Genomic DNA, 21,193 nt, shown 5'->3' on the forward strand with positions numbered 1-21,193 from the left:
TAAATTTATAATCAAATGTCAATATAATCAAAACTAGAGGGAATTCTTATATAGGACTTTTAAAAAATCTTCATAAACTTAAATCCACTGTAAATATTGTTCTCTAAAACTTTGGAAATGGAAGTTTTACTTTTACAATAGAAGGCTTATATAAGATACAGGACTTATTCCAAATCACAAACTTGGAACCAAAACTTGAGGCTCTATATTACCAGTCTAATATATATTTTCTTTCTTAGCAAAGCAGGAAAATGTCAAAAGGAAAAATGTAATAATGGTTGCATGTAGGAGACACTAATGATCAAGTTTAAGAAAAAATTTGATAAATCTGATAAGACTGTTTTACTGCCGAAATTCTCCCTGCTCCTTGATAGTTGACCCAAGTAGTACCAGGAACTGCAATTATATCAATAATCATCATAAACTGTATCTATTTCTCACTCTTCAATCTTTTTTTGTACTTGCAGGCTTAGGATTGCAAAACATAAGGCAAAAGGTATCACTTTGAAGAGTTTTCATCATTATAACCTTTTGGTCCCAGGAAGTGGTTATTTCATTTTAATAGTCCTCTTTCTATATATATAGGTGTCTTATGCCTGAAATGAATTTTCAAGACTGTCTTTATGTTAAGTATTTGGCAATCCAAAAACTACTGTTTCTGAAACTATGTATAGACCAGGAATGAAGTGTTCCATTTTTACAATGAGATGCAGATTTCCCATTAAAAAGTAAAGCTTTCATCTCCAATGCTATCAAGGACAGTATTTGAGTTTTGGTGAATTAATTTAAGAGGCTATAGAAGTCCTATAAAAGAATTTTTTCTAGTCTATTTATTACTTACTGTTGATTATAAATTTGAACATTACTATTAGTGTCCAGCTTGTGACTTTGAATAGTAGCAGATAAATATTGCTAACTGGTATTTAATCATTTTCAGTAACACTCTTTTCAATTAAACTTAATCTCATACACATTTATACAATTTTACAATTTAATTATACAATTATCTCATACTATTTGTACAATTTGAGGGATCAATTATCAAAATGCATTGATACTATTTTTTTACTTGTCTCTATCTCAATCACCCTGTTTACTGTTTTAAGTGCCCTTTCTTCCTTAAAGCAAAACAGGAAAAAAAAAAAAAAAAGAAAGAAAGATACAGGAGAAAATGTGGAGGTTATTTCAGGGCTGAAGTAAGATATGAAGAATTGTTCTAATCTTTCCTCCAGCTTTTAACAGTGTTTCAAACTCTATCAAGTAAGAATAGATGACTGTTATGCGATGTAGGGCATTGTGGGCCTGGGGTCTTCAATATTTCTCTAAGTTTGTAGATTTCATGGTCACAAGTAAGCACAAGTAGTTAATAAGTTCTATGCACCATCTTCGCTAACCCTACATACCTATGAACCGGCACAATGCCTAGTACATAATACTTGATTAAAAATTAATGAAGTATGGTTGGCAGCAGTTCCTCTATCTCTTGGCCAATCCTGACTTGTACATTCTTCTCTCAATATTATAGGTAAGCCAAATAAACAATCACCCTGAAAGCTCCTCAAATGGCTAAGAAAACTTCTGTCCCAAACTATACTGTCATCTGAAATTCCACTTTTGAGTTTCATTCATTTAGCTAAAAATGTTGGTCTTGTTAAAATGCAAAACAAATGCAGCAACACAGAGTCAATAACACTTGAATCCCTTTTAAATTATTTAAACTTATGACAGATGAATATCAGATTTGTTTTTCCCTAGTGCAGTCTGGCCAGAGGAGGGAGTCATTCTGTGGTCTTAGAAGTAGGATGAGAAAAACCCAAGTCAGTAAGATGAGTTTAGATGAGTCAGAACAAAGAAACTTATCTCACACTGTTGCCTATAGATGAAATAATACTAAAAGCATACATATTATCTGATTATTACCAGTACTCATACATAATGAAAGTGAGATCCACTGCTGTGAACTAGTTAAAAGCTAATCATTGTCAGAGTCAAGGTTAGTTTCTAAGAGACTTGACTTTTAGTTTTGTGCTCCTTCTTTCAACTTTGATTACTTCTTTATAAATGCGAATCCTACTTCAAAGTAACCTAAACCTTATAAAATATTTTGGAAATTCAAAAGAACCTTAAAAGGAGTATCAACAAATTTCCTGCCTCTGTAATTTTCTATAGTATACATAAATAACTACTTAGGCTCCTTAAGAGTGATTTAATTTTCCAAACATGTAAACTATGATTAATTAAGTGTGAAGGTTTATGATTACGTAATTGGAATTTGGTTTAAAAATATTCTCCATCATTTTCATCAATACTAAATCAGCTAATTGAAATAATCATTGGGATCTACATCTATAGCAAAAAAGAAAAATCTGTATTGCTGCAAAAAAGAAAATATCTTTCCTCCTACTTCAAAAATGTATTCAATAAGGTAATTACTGCTAAATAAAAATTATACCATGTTCCATAATAGAGTGCTGAGGTCAACAGAGTCAAAATTAAGAATATCAGGCAATGCATTAGAGTTCTCGAGAGAAATGGGACCAATAGGGCATAAATATGTATATATGTGTGTTTATAACAATATATGTATATATTTCTATACAAACACATTCATTACAGGGAATTAGCTCCCATGATTAGAGAGATGCAGAAGTCTCAGTATTTGCAGGGTGGTAAGTCAGAGCTGAAGACTCAAGCCTAAGTCCACAATTCTGAGAATCAGGAAAGCCAATGATGATGTTCCATTCTAAAAACTAGCAGGCTTGAGATCAGGAAGAGCTAATGTTTTAGTTTGAGTCTAAAGGCAGGAGCAAAGTCAGTGTCCCAGTTCAAAGGACACAAGTTGGCAGAATTCCCTCTTCACAGGGGAAGGTCAGCTTTTCTGTTCTATTTAGGCATTCAAATGATTAAATGAGGCCCACTCACATTAGGGGGGGCAATTTGATTTACTCGATATGCCGATTTAAATTTTAATCTCATCCAAAAACACTCTTAGCAAATACTTGGTGTCTTAATCCACTTGGGCTGCTGTAACAAAATACTATAAATTGGACAATTTATAAATAACAGAACTTTCTCAGAGTTCTGAAAGTTGTACATCAAAAGATCAGAGTGATAACATGGTTGGCTGCTGACTTTTTCTGGATTGTAGACTTCTTATTGCATCCTCACATAGCAGGAAAAACAAGGGATCTCTGTGGGGCCTCTTTTATAAGAAAACTCATCTCATTCATAAGGGTTCACCTCTTGACTCTTAAGTCACTTCCTTACTAACTCTTGATACTATCATTCTTGTGGGTTGCCATTTCCTCCTTAGGGGATCTTCCTGACCCAGGGATCAAACCTGTCCATCTTATGTCTCCTGCTCTGACAGGCGGGTTCTTTACCACTAGTGCCAGCTGGGGAGCCCCCTACGGTGCCTGGCATCTACATTAGTCAGGGAGCACTCTAAGGGAGCCCTCTGTGACATCCTAAAACAGTGGGGGCAGCAGGAACATTGTTCATAGTAGGGTGACTGAGTCAAAATTTTACGTAGTGAAATAGTCTACTGATAAATCCATTTTCATTTTGTGTTTTACTGCTCTGTACTCACAAAAACATATAAAAATGAGCTTCCCTACAATCTCCAACCCTAACTCCCTTCTCTCCAGAAGCACAGTCAGCCCCACAGTTCTAGTTCTTAATTCTCCATGTGACAAGGTGCATAGTAGACAGGATCCTCTTCACACCTCTTTAAAGAAATCAGACCCAGGACCATGGACCATGATGCTGTCAGTTCTTACAACGGCTCTTTCTGTTTGGAGACTGGGGACACTCAAGGTCTTCCCTGGTAGCTCAGAGGGTAAAGAATCTGCCTGCAGTGCAAGAGACTGAGCTCCATCCCTGGGTCCAGAAGACCCCCTGGAGAAGGGAACGGCAACCCACTCCAGTGTTACTGCCTGGAGAATTCCATGGTGGGAGGAGCCTGGCAGGCTCTAAGAGAATCTAAGGAGAGAAAGACAAATGGTAGTGTACTACAGATAGCTCATATTCTCTTGCTTATCTTTTTCAGGGATTTTGTGTTGTTAAATACAGTCATCATTAAAATTTAAATGATATAAACTTACTGTGAAACTAATTTTATTAACAACAATACTAACGGATATTCAAAACTCATCACTTCCTAATTATTATACTGCATTTTATTATAATCTGTGCTCTTTCTTGAGGTTATTTACATGTCTTAAATTTGTATGGTGGAAATAATAAAAAAAGTCTGTTCCCAACTCTGCCTTCACTGACATCATGTTGGTAACATGAAACTGACCACCATGGGAGCAGTCCCACTACAGAAATTGGCAAACACTACACTGTGGCTTCAGTTTCACAGTGAGTCCATTACGAAGCTGGCATATCAGTTGGCTGACAGAGTGAGTGCCAAGGTCTAACAAGGATGATCTGACCCTACCTATTGTGAGGTCACTGAGGATGAAGCAGAGGACAGTGGTTACAAATTGAACATGGCACCCATGTATGGAAGGATTTCTAAACGTGCTGTGTCTATGGAGTGGATTCTAAATCATGATATTCTGGAATCCCCTCCACCTTCAAAGGGATCATTCCTGGTCTGATCAAAAAGTATTGGCAGGCATGACCTTTGCAAATGAGGACCAAGTCTCTCTTCACTTTTTCTGGTATAGAAGAAGCCTCCGATCTCTTCTACAAAATAATGGAAGGGTTTCCCACTATTAGATGATACTGTACATTTGCCCAACTAGGTGGTTTGTGTCTGGATCCAAAATAAATGGTATTTATATGAAAAATCTGATATTACTTGTACCCCTAGGATTGTGTAATGATTCATGTTTGTTATTGCATGGGGAAATGCCTTGTTAGTAAAAATTAAATGTGGTAGTAGGCATATCTCATAGGGACATTGATTATAAATTGCATTTATTACTAAGTTTCATATAGGCCAAATATTTGAAATATTCATACTGTCTTAGAAAAAACAGGTGTGATTAATGTTTTAAATGTTTGCATCTGATTCCAGAAACTATGTTGCAGAGTTATAATTCCCCCTCTATCTCTCAGATTTTGTGAGACTAAGAAATGATTATACATGTGACATTGGAAGGAGAATTGATGAAGTTGGTAGAAAGGTCCTACAACCTTTCTCAAGACCCCCCAAATCATGCTACCTTAAAGATACTCTAAGGATGGCTCAGATATTACAGTTAGTCAAATGCAGCTAATGAGTTAGTAAAATTAGGATATTAATGTTACTGGGAATTGGTTGATCCTCACTGATTAGTGAGTTAGTCATGAGAAAAACTGCCCTATCCATTGTATCCCAGGGGCTAGCCAAGGAAAGAAAACCATTTTACAAGCAAGAATAAAGGGAATTAAGTACAGAGAATTGGTTATACCAGTCATGGAAGAGCCATGAGACCAAATAAGGGATGTGTGCAATCCACAGATTATCACCACAGAAGACTACTATTCTCTTAGGCTGGAGGTCAAAGGAAACAGGTGATATCACCAAGAGTCAAGACAGCATCTATGGTCACCTGGCTGACAGGCTTTTTAGGACCTGGAGTCAAAGAGTTGAAGACATTCCTGCCAGAGATGCCAGCAAGATCAAGATAGAGAAAAAGACTCTGGTTTCTCCCTTCCTCCTGCTCCTCAACTACATATCAAGGATTCTCATTAAATCTAATCATGTGAACAGTAGGTCCTAGTATATGTAGCTTCTAGGGGTCAGCAGAGCAAGAAAGGGAGAGGGAATACATCTGAGGGGAAACAGGTACAGGAATAATAAATCTAGTAAATCCAAAATATGTATCTATATCTAGATGGATAGACAGATAAACACAGACTCCCCCCAACATCCATTAATGCTATGACAAGGTAAAGAAAAATAGGGTTTTTTTCCCCTTACCCAGGTATATTATCTAAAGGAGCACTTAATTAGTTACTGAATTAGAAGTTGGTACATTCAATTGCTATTTAGCGTCCTAAAGGAGCACAAGATTGGCCAAACATTATGAGAGTCTATTACTGATCCAAGAGACTTTTTTTTTCCCCATTATTCCAAAGCTCTCTATCTGTTCTCAAACTGTGAGAGGTACTATAAAACAGAAAATGAGATTGATCTGACAGTTAACCCACTCTTTTCACCTTACCTTCTTTTAAATATGCTGAGAAAAGTAAAATGGTCAAAAGGAAAGGAGGAGGAGAGGCACAAGTATGCTCACAAACTAGGTGACGGATGGCTGAGAGCTGACTCTTTCTCAAGTGCTTTTATTGTCCCACGTGCTTACCCCTGCATCCCAGGAGACAGCTTGATGTAACATGCCAGTATTAGTGTCACTTCCTTGCCATATCCTCTTTTCACCATCACAAAGATAAGAGTCCATCAGAAAATACATGTTTCCTAGAGTTACTTCTGTTTTACGCAGATCCTCTTTATGAAGCTATTCTTAGAGTCCTCTTCAGTATCATAAGCTTCAACTAAGAAAACTACCTTTCCTTCCTTTCTGAACATTGTTTCATGAGGAATGAGTCCTGTTACTTACAAAGATAGGCAGAAGTCTCTCAAAGCAGAAAAGTCATCTCTTTTGCTTGCTTTCCACGTGCCATCTAGGTACTACAGTTAAGAACTTCAAGCACACAAATTTGTTCTACAGAACTGGCAACTCAAAAATACAAATAATCTTTATAGTATTCAAGTAACCCTTAAACTTTTTGAAAAATATCCTTGCTTTAAAAGTCAGAGTGCAAAAAACTCAAAAGAGTTGGCACGTCCCTCCAAAAGATTCTCTAACGTTTAGCAAAACTGAATTCACACTAAATCTGTTTATGAGTAAAAGACAAGTCAACTTTAAAACCAATCATAGATGACAATGTTTCTTTTCAATGTGTCTGCTTTGGAGCCATATTTCTGCTAAACACTCAAAAATTTCTTCCTGAGTATTTAGTGATATATTAGAACCAGAAATAAGGGATGTTAGTGCTAGAAGGCAGTCAACGGTCTGTAATTTAATTCACATATTCCTTCTGCACCAGACTCTGTAAGATCATTGAGTCAGCTTAAGAACTTTGAAGCTGTAGAGTCCAGGGCAGGCCATTACAGTATGTCGATATCACTGTCCTCCTGCTCTGACGTTCTCCACTGAGTGACAGGGGAAGGAGAAGGAAGCGCAGTCACCATCAACTGAGAGTGATGAGACTGGAATATTAAAATTCAGGGTTATCTGAGCTGACTGAATTGGCTGGCAGAATGTTCTCCAGTTAAAGGTGGGGAAAGGTTAATTCTGCACATGACACCACTACTGCATTTATACAAGTCTCCTAGGACAACTGTTTGCCTTGAATTGTTTTCTTCCTTTATTTCAGTCAGACAGTTGTGTTGACTGATTTTTCTTTTTGATGTATGAAATGACTGTTTGACTGAATTTACCATTTGATTTCTACTAACGCACTGTAAAAACAATAGTCAACTTAGACTGGCAGGTATGAAAAATTCTACCGCAGAACCAGACAGAAATATTGCGTTCTATAGGTACATATGTCATATGCCCTGGGTTTTGGAAAATTGTTCCAATTTCAACTATTTTGCCCCATGTTTCAAAAGAGTGGGGCCACTGATTTAATAGTAAAAATAAGATTTGTGAAGTTCATATAAAAATAATTTTGTGTGAACCTGAGAATCACATAATGGGATCAGAAAAGAACTATTATGAGAAATTTTACTGTTTCTTACTTATCAAGAGGTGTTTCTATGTCAAACTTTTCAGTCTTCTTCTAGAAGATGTTTAGGAACAAAAGGTTTGAATATATTCATAGCAAATCCTTATTTATAGTTTTGTTTTCCCAATAATTATAGTTACTAAGATAGGACATGGAAAATGGCCTATCTCATGATTCTAAGCTCCTATTGAACATTTGGGAATTGGTAACATGAGTAGGAAAGTGAAGCAACTTTTGAGATTGTTACTGAGTAATGCTGATTTTATAATGAGTGCTTCCTTACATATCTGACTAATTTATCATGGTGCAGATGGCTGATTCCCATGCTTAGAAATGACAAAGGTCTTAAGAAATTCTCCATATTCCATTCATCAATCTGTGTTCTTCTTCAAAGCAAAATTAATCCCTTGACTATTAACATATTAGTTTAATTATAATTTTTAATTTTAAAATTAACTGTGAGAATCGGAATTTCTGGTAGGAAAAAGTGATGGAAGATGGGACAAAATAAAATAAATCAAAGAATTCATAGAAAGCTAAAACAGAATTTTTCAATAGTAGGTAAGGACTTCTGCTTCCAACTATATCAGTTTACCTTAGGAAACCATACTAGAAAGGTCAGATAAATCATAAGCAACATTTGACTGTGAGCATTATAAAGCTAATGAGGTAGCCATGACATAGAAAAATAAAATAGAAAAGAAACTCATAGAAGTAAGAACAGTATTCTGCACATGCTTTATCTAATCCAGTCATTTAGAAACTATTCATGAAAATCAAAAGCATGAGAAACCAAATATGGCTCCTAAGAGGCAGAAAAGCCAGTAGATCTTAGGACAATATTGGAGGACTGAGGAGAGAGCAGGGTTGGACTTTAGAAATAACAAGGCAGCTAGAATTTTAAGGATCAAAATCCCAGAGATGGGAAAGATTCAGAGACTCGAGCTCAATTCAGCAAGTGTCCCTTGACGTTATCACATTTTCCACGTAGGTAGACAAGGCAAGATGTTAAGAAGTCAAACAAAAGCTAACTGAAGTCAAAGCAAAGACTCAGGAGTCTTGTAATGCTGAGGAGATAAAACTGAGGTTCAGAACCCACCAAATAGTGGCCCGGTGGAAAGCTAATGATATGAATTAGGACACTGGAGGTTTCTATATGTATCTGTGTCCACGTGAATGTGTGTTAGGAAGGTTGATGAAACAGCTATCTTGATGGAAACATCTATAAAGAAGGAAAATGAGTATGAAGCTTGTGCAATGACTGAAGATCAATAAGCTGATCTTTCCTTCTGCTCCTTACCTGGGAATAGGAAATTCTCTCTTGAAAAAAGTACAGTTGACTGTTCAACAATACAAGACTTAGAGACACCGACTCCCTATGCAGTCAAAAATTCACATATCACTTGATAGGTGGCCCTTCCTATCTATGGTTCTGCATCTGAGGATTCAACCAACCACGGATCATGCAGTGCTGCAGTTGTTGGGAAAAAATCCATATATAAGTGGATCTGTGCAATCTAAATCCAGGTTGTTCAAAGGTCAACTGGAATGTCATTATGATTCTCTACAACTTGTCATATCCCAAGTCTGGTGTTCATCAAAGAACCACCAAGACTCCCAAGAAAAGGAGAATTAGAATAAAAAACAGAATCAGAATCATGGATGACCTAGATATTAAAGTTCAAATATATTTTGATAAATATTACCAAGTTCAGGAAAATAGATGACAAGGTAGAGAATTTAACTAGACAACTAGAAACTGATTAAAGTTGAATTGACAGAATTCAAAATTAAATTCAGTAGTGGACTGAACACAGGTGAAGAAAGATAAATGAACTGGAAGATAGAGTAGCAGTAAAAATATTAAGACTAAACGTGGAAAACAAAAAGGATAAAAAAGTACAGAAAAGAGCATTTGAAACATATGGGCCACAGTAAACATTTTCATCATATGTTTACATTGGAGTCCAAAGGGAAAAGAAGAGAGAGATTCGGGCGAGAACAATATTTAGAAATAATAGCTGAGAGTTCTCAAAAACTAAAAAGAATATATCAAGCCATAAATTCAACAAGCACTAAAAAACGCAACAAGAGTAAATATAAAGAAACCATATCTAACACCACCAGAGTACAATTTACAAATAGCAAAGAAAAACAGAACACCTTAGAAGTAACCAGAGGAAAAACAACAGTTGACCTTTCAACAATGCATGAGATTAAGATTACTGCTTACTTCTCAACAAAAATGATTAATACTAGAAAATAATGGAAAGTGCTAAAGAAAATAACTGCTCACTGAGAATTCTAGAGGCAGAGAAAATGTTGTTTGGAAGATGAAATAAGGAAATCTGCAAACAAACAAAATTTAGAGAATATGTTCTCATCAGAACCAACTGAAAGGGAGACCCGCAGGCAGAAGGAAAATTATCATAAAGGAAAATAAGGACTTGACAAAGGAATTAAAAAGAACAGAAAGGAAGCGTAAGTGAATAAATCTGAATAAAATCTAACTGCACATAAGAGTAATAATGAAATATATAAAAATTAGAATGCATGAAAACAAGAGGAAGAGGAAAAAGTAATAAAATAAATTTAAGGTCTCAGCACTGCTTGAGAAGCAGTAAAAGAGCTAATAAGTCACGGTGCATGTGTAATTGCTACCTATATAAGCATTGTGAGCTAATAAAGGGAAAATGGAGTTTGATGAATTTAAAAGGAAGAGCCAGAGGGACATAAAAAGGAAGGACAAGCAGAAAACAAGGAGTAAAAGGTCTATAATAAGATACGTTAACTGTAAATAGTCACATTAAAGGGCAGAGATTTTTTGAAACAAACAAAAATCTTAATTCTATGCCCCTTACAAGACACCATAGTCAGACTGCAAGTTAAAGGATGCAAAAATTATGTCATAAAAACAATAAGCAAAACTGAAAAAAAAATAATGGGAGATTTGAAAGCAAAAAGTATCACTGGAGATAAGACAGGATAATAAAACCAACCATTACTTTACAAGGAACATGTCATAAAACTAAACTTCGAGGCAATATATGAAGGGAAATTCTGAAAACTAACTAGAAATAAAATCTAAATTACCTAGATCAATAATTCAGAACAACAACAAATCAGTAAACTACAGAAGATCTGAATACCATTGTTAAAGTCTTTGGCCTATACACCCCGAGGAAACCAGAATTGAAAGAGACATATGTACCCCAACATTCACTGCAGCACTATTTACAAAGCTAGACAAGGAAGCAACCTAGATGTCCACCAGCAGATGAATGGATAAGAAAGTTGTGCTATATGCACACAATGAAATATTACTCAGCTATAAAAAGGAATGCATCTGAGTCAGTTCTAATGAGGTGGACGAACCTGGAGCCTATTATACAGAGTGAAGTAAGCCAGAAATAGAAAGACAAATACTCTATATTAATGCATATATAGAGAACTTAGAAAGATGGTACCAACAATCCTACATGCATGGCAGCAAAGATGACACAGATGTAAAGAACAGACTTTTGGACTCAGGGGGAAAAGATGAGAGTGGGATGATTTGAGAGAAGAGCACTGAAACATGTACATTACCATATGTAAAATAGATGACCTGTGCAAATTTGATGCATGAACCAGGGCACCTAAAGTCGGTGCTCTGAGAAAACCCAGAGGAATACAGTGGGGTGGGAAATGGGAGAGGAGGTTCAGAATTGGGGGGGACACATGTATATCTGTGGCCATTTCATGTTGATCTATGGCAAAAGACATCACAATATCCTTAATGTAACTATATCCAATTAAAATAAATTAATTGAAAAAATCTTTGGCCTACATTTGCATAAAACACTGCATTAACAAGAATGAAATGCACATTTACATACAAATTTTGAGGTGTACATGGCACATTTTTAAGTTGACTGAATGCTGGGTATAAAACAAGACTCAGAATAATCAAGAAATTTAAAAATGTATAACCAATATTTTATCAAATATTTGGACATTAAAAACACACTTCTGGATTTCCATGGTGGTCCAGTGACTAAGACTCCATACTCCCAATGCAGGGAGCCTGAATTCCATCTCTAGTCAGGGAACTGGTTCCCACAAACAAAGAGTTTTCATGCCACAACTAAACGACCTTGCATGCTACAATGAAGACTGAAGATCCTGAAAGCCACAACTAAGACCAGGTGCAGTTGAATAAACAAATTAAATTAAAAAAAAAAACCAAAACATACTTCTGATAAATATGTATGTCAAAGATAAAGTCATAATAGGAATTAGAATTTTATTAATTGAATGATAATGAAACACTGACCTAGAGCCAGACATCCTGGAATATGAAATCAGGTGGGCCTTAGTAAGCATCACTACGAACAAGGCTAGTGGAGGTGATGGAATTCAAGTTGAGCTATTTCAAATCCTGAAAGATGATGCTGTAAAAGTGCTGCACTCAATATGTCAGCAAATTTGGAAAACTCAGCAGTGGCCACAGGACTGGAAAAGGTCAGTTTTCATTCCAATCCCAAAGAATGCTCAAACTACTGCACAATTGCACTCATCTCACACACTAGTAAAGTAATGCTCAAAGTTCTCCAAACCAGGCTTCAGCAATACCTGATCCGTGAACTTCCAGATGTTCAAGCTGGTTTTAGAAAAGGCAGAGGAACCAGAGATCAAATTGCCAACATCCGCTGGATCATCGAAAAAGCAAGAGAGGTCCAGAAAAGCATCTATTTCTGCTTTATTGACTATGCCAAAGCCTTTGACTGTGTGGATCACAATAAACTGTAGAAAATTCTGAAGGAGATAGGAATACCAGACTACCTGACCTGCCTCTTGAGAAACCTGTATGCAGGTCAGGAAGCAACAGTTAGAATTGAACATGGAACAACAGACTGGTTCCAGAATTAGGAAAAGGAGTACGTCAAGGTTGTCTATTGTCACCCTGCTCATTTAACTTACATGCAGTGTACATCATGAGAAACGCTGGGCTGGAGAAAGCACAAGCTGGAATCAAGACGGCCTGGAGAAATATCAATAACCTCAGATATGCAGATGACACCACCCTTATGGCCGAAAATGAAGAAGAACTAAAGAGCCTCTTGATGAAAGTGAAAGAGGAGAGTGAAAAAGTTGGCTTAAAGCTTAACATTCAGAAAACGAAGATCATGGCATCTGGTGCCATCACTTCATGGCAAATAGATGGGGAAACAGTGGAAACAGTGGCTGACTTTATTTTTCTGGGCTCCAAAATCACTGCAGGTGGTGACTGCAGCCATGAAATTAAAAGACATTTACTCCTTGGAAGGAAAGTTATGGCCAACCCAGGCAGCGTATTAAAAAGTAGAGACATTACTTTGGCCACAAAGGTCCGTCTAGTCAAGGTTATGGTTTTTCCAGTGGTCATGTATGGAAGTGAGAGTTGGACTATAAAGTTGAGCACCAAAGAATTGATGCTTTTGAACTGTGGTGTTGGAGAGGACTCTTGAGAGTCCCTTGGACTGCAAGGAGCTCCAACCAGTCCATCCTAAATGACATCAGTCCTGGGTGTTCATTGGAAGGACTGATGTTGAAGCTGAAACTCCAATACTTTGGCCACCTGATGTGAAGAACTGACTCATTTGAAAAGACCCTGATGCTGGGAAAGATTGAGGGCAGGAGGAGAAGGGGACGATGGAGGATGAGACAGTTGGATGGCATCACCAACACAACAGATATGGGTTGGGGTGGACTCTGGGAGTTGGTGATGGACAGGGAGGCCTTGCATGCTGCAGTTCATGGGGTCGCAAAGAGTCAGATATGACTGAGCATCTGAACTGAACTGAATGAAAATATACTGTAGCAAAACCTGTGGGCTGCAGATAAAGCTGTGGTCACATAGACGCTTAAGTATTAGAATTATATAATATATGTAATCATATATGTGTGTGTGTGTTGTGTAAATGGAAAAAGAATAAAGCTTCCAAAAGATACCCTATTACCTTGAGGTAGACAACTACTGAACTATACCTAATAGTGGAGGCAGGGCAGACTTCAGAACTTCAGGAGACCAGCAGAAGGCAGCATTTGGAAACAGGAGTAGCTTCCAAATTAGGCAGTTTGAGAGCACAGTGAACGCCAATGTCAGAAGCAGTCTCCAGGAAAAAGCATTTAATGTATAAAGTGGTGGAGAAACTAAAATATATTTAAGATTTGACACTCTAATTCCTTTTAAGGATGATTTATGTTTCTAGGGAAAAAATAAGAAGTACTTGATGTAGAAGGTGAATAACTTTATAATTTCCAGGAGAATCTTGGTACCAGGATGACACAATGAAGAACTTGGGAGTCCCCTGACTAATCTAGCAGAGAGAAAATGAAAACAGAGATGAGAGAGAGAAATAGAAAGACATATTTGTGCAATTGGGCACTGCTGCACTTTAAAGTCTAGGTATGCACTCCAAATCATAAACAAATACCACCATGTTCAGAGCTAACCCTGAGACAGTGATTAGTGTCTAAGAGATTAATTAGGGACAACTCTTGGCATCAACAATGTATGGAAGAAAAGGACATCAGATTGGGCAAAGGTAGAAGTAAAGTTGTGTTGCAGCCTCAGGAAACCTCAGGTGACCCTTTGGGGGAGAGTTCTTAAAATGAGATGACCCCTTCAGGGGGATGTCCCAATTCAGGAGGATGTCTTAACTTTTATATTCTTACACCTGTCATTGGATGAAGGGCATTGTACGAAGGGGTGATGTGACCCTGGGCTAAGTGGCTCCCTTTAGCTGAGATTGGCTGTCTGCAGCATTTCCAGGGCTGGGGCAAAAGCTCTAGAATCTGAAAATTGTTCAACTTTCCTTGTCTGGGTTGCCAAAGTGAAAAATACAGGCAGGGTATATTACAAATAGTTCTTTAGCCTGGAGAAGAGGTCTTGAAGCTGTGAGCCACTCACTGGGAAGCAGCAGGACATGAAGGATTCTTGAACAGATCGGAAGCTACTGGAAGGCCTTTCAGGAGTTCAATCCCATAATAAATACCATAATAAGTACCTTCAGTGTAACTTTGCCCTCTCTGCCAGTCTTCCTCAGTTCCCATGTGGGCCCTTTTGGACTTGAACTTGGTGTTCCCAGAACTTGAGCTGGAGACTTCCATGAAGTCTGCTTTCCATCTACTGGCTCAGCTTTCTTGCTCTCTCTGCTCCAGGCTAGTCTCTTCAAACTGCCTTTTCCATTTCTGGCAATAATACCCCTCTCTAGACCTAACTAATGCTTTTCTGGGGCAAAAGGAAGAGAATTAATAAGGGTAACTTTTATTTCTAGGAGGGAAGTTACCATATTCCTTCAGAGTATTCATCTCCTTGATTATTTAACTTTTACTCTAGATTACTCATGGGTATTTCTGCTCCCCTACCTTCAACCCAAGGAGGTTTTAGAACATTGTCCTCTCTCAGCATCAAGTCTCTCTCCATCCTCCCTCTCTCTCTCTAAGACCCACCTTTATCCACACACTCACAGGCTTTCTGGACCTCCGAGGAAGATAAGCACTTCACAGAATCTCTGCTACAGGACCAAACATATTGAAATGACTTTTTATTAAGATATTGAAGCAACAGAAAAAGAATACATGAGGATTGTTTCTCCTGAGGGTTCAATTATTTAGAGGGCCTTTATCAAACTTCGATTGATAAATCTAACCTTTCCTTTCTTGACTACAGTTGATCACACTGTGATGAAAACAAGGTAGAAAATGGAAAAATAATATTTGGATTTTAATGAAATAATAAAAATGCAGGGCCTATCTTTGACTTTTGCCAAGTGAGAAAAGAGTTCACATTTCGACTATGTGGTGGCAGGAGTCCCTTTTAAAACAGGGCCAGTCTGCATGATGCATTGAAAAATCAACCTTTTCAAATATAGCCATAACCCCTCAAGATTGTTTCATTTCTTGGGGCCAGGCAAACCAAACTTCGGGTTTGGTTTGAGTGGTGCCCTGTATACTAAAGTGATAAACATAATCTGGAAGCACAGCACAGGCTAAAAATATGGAGCTGGCAGCTTTTGATTGAAATTGAAATATTTTTCTGCTTTTAATTCACTGCATAAAATTTTAACTGTCCAAATGCAATCAGGTAGGTCGTCCTAATGATCATGAGCTTCAACCCTGCTAACAACTAAGCCTGCACTGTTAAACTCTACTTTATCTGTTCCAGAAACCTCCTGGGTTTCTTTAATGCCTCTGTTATTACTTCCTTTGCATCATTCTGCGTTTCTTTAAAAACATAGCTGTGTGACCTCTGGAAGTTTTATTACTTCCTTGAGACTTGGTTGCCTCCTCTATGAATATCTGGGTATATATTTAGTATTGCTCAATAGAATTTTTTATGATAATGAAAATGTTTTGTATCTGTACTATCCAATGCAGTATTCACTAGCTACATGTAGCTAATAAACATCTTTAAAATATGGCAAATCCAACTGAGAAACTGCAGTTTTAATTTTAAAATTTGTTTAAATACAAATAACCTCATGTAGGTAGCATCTACTGACAGTATAAATCTATGTAATATTTTAAGGATATTCTCCACTCTAAAACTCTACCATTCATTAGCTCAACCTAAATATTTTTGCCCTTTGACAAGCAGAAAATAATTTATGCCTCCCTTGAAATTATTTTTCAAGACCTTTGTCAGTTTGGGGACATCATATTCTTAAAATTGACTTTGCTTTGTGAAACTTTAATAATGTTGACGTTTCCTGCCCTTGGAAGCACCTCTGTTATTATGGGAAATATTGTGGACGAACAAGGACCATTTCAAGAGATATGGAAAAAAACTCCTTCTGGACTTAATTCCATGATGAGGATGCTCAGAATGTCAAAATGCTAAATTGCTTATAGTAAAAACCATACCTTTTTCACACTATTTTCTGCATGTAGCTGGAAAATGTTTAAAATATTTTAAAATAACTGCACATCTATTTCTGAAGCTGATTTGGCTGTTCAAGGCTTACTAGAACTTTATCCATCTCGCTATTTCACTCAGTAAACAAATGCAGTTGTTACATATGTGTCTGTGTTCCCTTCTAGATTATGTGTTTATGAAGTTAGAAACTATATTTATGTCACAGCGCTTATGTATAGCACAATATTCATTGCTAATTCAGATCGTATTTTAAGATGAGACAAAAGTTAACATTTTTAATGTAGTCACAAATATCTAGCAAACCAATCAGAAAATAAAAACAATTTTTTTAATTGGTCAAGAACAAAAAGAGAAATACTTCATGCAAAATCATATCTCTAATAACTACCACTGGAATTAGAACACACACATGCTAAAATTATTTTAAAATATCTTATCAAAGACTTTAAGGCTGTACCTAAAAAGATTATATCAGAAGTGAACATAATCATGTTGTCTGACCAGCGTGAATCACGCAAGGCATATTATATATAAAATAAACAATAAGAACCCACTGTATCGCACAGAGAACTTACTCAATACCTTGTAATAAACTGTAATGGAAAAGGATACACACACACACACACACAACTGAATTACTTACCTGTACAGCTGACATACAACACTGTAAATCAACGACACTTCAATTTTTTTAAATAAGTGTAAAAGGTAGTATAGCTTCATAAACTCACCTCTGGTACCCAAGGGACTACCTGAAACAACAGCAGCTACAACTTTCCTGGAGACAGGACATGGCCAGCAAACTGGGCTGTTACATTCGGTAATAGTCATACCTGTAAAAAAATATACAGGCTCATTAACACATAAGAATTCTTCATTTTTCTGGCAGTATTAGGCAATGAGGTATGCATATGAGAATTTTTTAAATGACAAATTTAAGAAGAGTATTTTAACCTTCACTCATTAATTTTTTCTAAAATTAAGAAATGTATTCATCAGTGTATTTAATGTTTCCTTGATGACTTGGGGTCATCAGTTCAATCAACGTTTGCATGAATAATACAAATGGAAGCAAGACAAGCACTCACACTGAAACTGAAGATGACATAATGTTCTATCAACTGGAATAACTGATGAAGGAGGAAGAAAAAAAAGACAAAAATGAAAACAAACCATGATCAAGAAACAGTCACGTTCTGACTTCTTCTATTTAGTTTCAAAAAGTGAATTGAAAGTGCTCCGTTGTGTCCGACTCTTTGTGACCCCATGGACTGTAGCCCACCAGGCTCCTCTGTCCATGGAATTCTCCAGGCCAGAATATTGGAGTGGGTAGTCGTTCCCTTCTCCAGGGGATCTTTCCAACCCAGGGATCGAACCCAGGACTTCTGCATTGCAGGTGGATTCTTTCCTGTCTCAACCACCAGGTAAGCCATTTCAAAAAGAGACCACAAATCCCAGTGGTATCTCCAACATTATTAGCTGTCTTTATCCCTTGTTTCCATTTTCCTTTCCTTTTTCTTCTACCCTAGAGGGGTTCCAGAAAATGTTTATAGCTGCTCTCAAGACAAATTCTAATACCTGCTTCTTCTCAAAATTTCACAATGTGTCCAGGAGATAAATAGTGTGGAGGTCAAATACAATTCACCACACGGAGATCTGTGGTGAAAATAACATCAGAAACTAGCTCCTAAACATGCAAAGAGCAGAGTATGGTGTCAGGCACTAATTTCCTTCCAAATACCTCTCCATTTCTAAACGATGTCTTTATTTATTTACCAAGATCCCTTTTTATTGGTTCCCTCTTCCAGACTGCTTCACTTCATCTGTCCTCACATTAAAAATACATTCACACTCTTTTTGATTCCAGTTATTTGCTCATTAAGTAATCATAGGACTGTTGGAATTAAATACAGAGTAAAATTAAAATACTGGAATCACTTGGAGGGTTTAAGCACTTCCACCAATGAATACTGGGTGTGGAATTCAAGAGGCTGCACTTGACTTGGCCTTGTCCAAGTTCTTTCTTAAGAAGTATGTAAGATAAACCTAAACTCAGAGTTATTCAGATTGGACTGCTTTCTCAGGTGGACTAGAATTCACTGCTCATTCCACCCACTCTGAGGTGAGTGGCACTTTTCGGAGATGGGGTGGCCTCCTCTGCCCACTGCAGAGGCTCAGTTCCCCCTGGGCCCACTCTCTGTCTCAAATCCCACACTGAGGCCAGATGCCAGCCTTCCCAGAACATTAGTGGTCTCCTTTCAGTGTTTGAACTGCTCAGACTGAGTCCCCGTGGACTCTTTCTCAGCTTGAAACCTGATCTTCAACCCCTTTACCTGACCTGGATGGTCACCTTCCTACTCTAGGCTTCAGCTGCTTTAGCTGTAAAATGATATATCTGTTCTTAGTTTCATGGAGTCACAAAGAAACCGACACAACTTAGCAACTGAACAATGACGACATGATATTCTTTATGATACCCTGTATCGCAGGACCTGTTTCTACGGCTCCTGATGCTAGCTTCTTTCACAATCATATCTTGTTCATCTCTGAAAGTGGAATTCAAATCAATCATTTCCAGGCAGCTTTCAAATCTAGAATCATTCCCTGAACTTTCAAAGCAGGTTCTCTTAATCCCTTTCTCCTAGGATGGCAGGCACTTCATACTCTGTCTTCTCTCCTGAGGATTCACAACTCCTCCAAGATCAAGATGCTGCTCAACCAATTCTCAGGTCACACTCTGCACAGCGCTTGGTGTATGGCAAACAGCCAATAAAGATTTGAAAACGAATTAAATCGAAATGAATGACTCACGGTCGCTGACAACTTTAATTGTTCTCCCTTCCTGGGGACAACAGTTGGAAGAATCCCCAGTCTCTCTTGTGGCCACAGAAATGGACTGTGGCCAAAACAGCAGCAGAGAAACTGACCTGGATCCTTCCAGACCTGGCTCATCAGAAACTTCCATATGCATTTCTCCATATTCTTGACCCCTTCTGCTGATGGATGCAGATGGGGATGAGGTCTAAGGGAAGGGAGACGGTATAGGATGGGAGGAGTCTGGGTTCCTGAATGACCATCTGAAGGAGTGCAGTCTCCCCAAAGTGAATACCCACCCAGGGCTGTGATGTGGGAACCATAGTGCTGTGCTGCTGAAATTTGGGGAGTTGTGTGGTAATTTAGCATAAACCATTATACGCACAATTATGCTAATTATACGATCAACTTAAATGGCCCTCAATCTAGTACATTTTAAATGACAGACATCAATTTGTGTTATTGACACTTTTACCCTCCAATTTAACCCTGCTCTTCTGAATCAGTCTTTGACCTCAGAGAATATCAATTCCTCAACAGATTTTACTCTGAGATTCATACACACTGCAATCAGAATTACAATATTTGAAAAATAATGTTGAGAAAGTACTTTCCAGAGAAAACTTCAGTAACTTTTAATTCCTTGATCCTGCTTTGAAAACACAGCATAGTAAACTACTTGCAGTTTATCCATATTTATTGCTAATTAACAAAGTATTTTAGTTGGGATTAATTTTTAACAAATAAATAGCAGGTTTCTTGTCCACATCACAGCTGAATGACTAAATTCTCTCTCTGGAAGATTTCTTGACTGACCTTTATTTGTACTCAGTCAACTGATCTGGGTCAAATACCAGATATTAAAAATCTTCAGCATGTTCTTTTTCTTTCATTACTTTTCATCCAATAAGCATTTGACCACGTGGATTTTTCTCTGGTCTGGAGTATTTTTACTAACAAGCTACATGATGTTGCAAAAGACCTTAAGGCCCAAATGCTGGTATCTAATGAGTCTGTTCCTTTGAAGAGAGTGATTTACTTTTGCTCCAACTTTTGGAAAACTTGCCCCAAAAAGCTCCACCACCCTCCTATTCTGCCCACTTCATCCATTAGAGAAGACGATTTTCTCAGTGTTACTTCCAAGGTACAGGCAGATGAACGCTTATACAATGGATTCAGTTACCTGCCTGGGAACTGAAAGGACCTTTCCCATTCAAATATCCTGGTTAGGAACCACGTTTTTAATTTCTCTGGGAATTAAGAAACAGCAAGGAACGAGGGTACGTGGTTGATAAATGAACGTCAGTTCTTCTGAAAATCACTCTTGTCTCCTCCCGTTCCTCTTGGTGTTCAAGGTAGGGAAAGAACCCTGGTCATCACCATGTGGTTATCGCTCTCCTTCTCTTCGAAGAGACAAGCCATTTCATTGAGGACACTAATTCACCAAACTCAAAGCTCGAATTCCTTTTATGTACCCGATGCCTATCTTTATAGTATATGCCATTATCTTCAACAGTGAAATGATATGCTTTATTCCTCATTACAGAGACCAAAGTGCTATAACAAAAGTCACTCCTGAGAGTTTTACGTGGAAATTTACTGACTCAAGAAAAAATTTCTGTAGAAAAAGACAACCCATCTCTGTGTTACAAAGCATTGTTCCTTGCATCAACCACCAGTGTTAACTACAATCTATTATGATTCGAAGCATGCTAAATAAGCAGATTGTACTAAAAAAGAAAAGCACAT

The 21,193-nt window shown here is 37.5% G+C and overlaps 1 long non-coding RNA gene across 1 annotated transcript in view; it reads right to left on the minus strand.

Moving 5' to 3' along the window:
* The window catches only part of LOC136176446 (uncharacterized), a 40,438-nt gene that overhangs the window by 17,749 nt on the left and 1,496 nt on the right, over positions 1-21,193 (minus strand). Inside the window, exon 2 of the long non-coding RNA XR_010664586.1 lies at positions 17,362-17,463. This is a non-coding gene — a long non-coding RNA (uncharacterized lncRNA). The remainder of the gene's footprint in view (positions 1-17,361; positions 17,464-21,193) is intronic.

Source organism: Muntiacus reevesi, chromosome 10, assembly GCF_963930625.1.
Source record: "Muntiacus reevesi chromosome 10, mMunRee1.1, whole genome shotgun sequence".
In the NCBI taxonomy this organism is placed as follows: domain Eukaryota; kingdom Metazoa; phylum Chordata; class Mammalia; order Artiodactyla; family Cervidae; genus Muntiacus; species Muntiacus reevesi.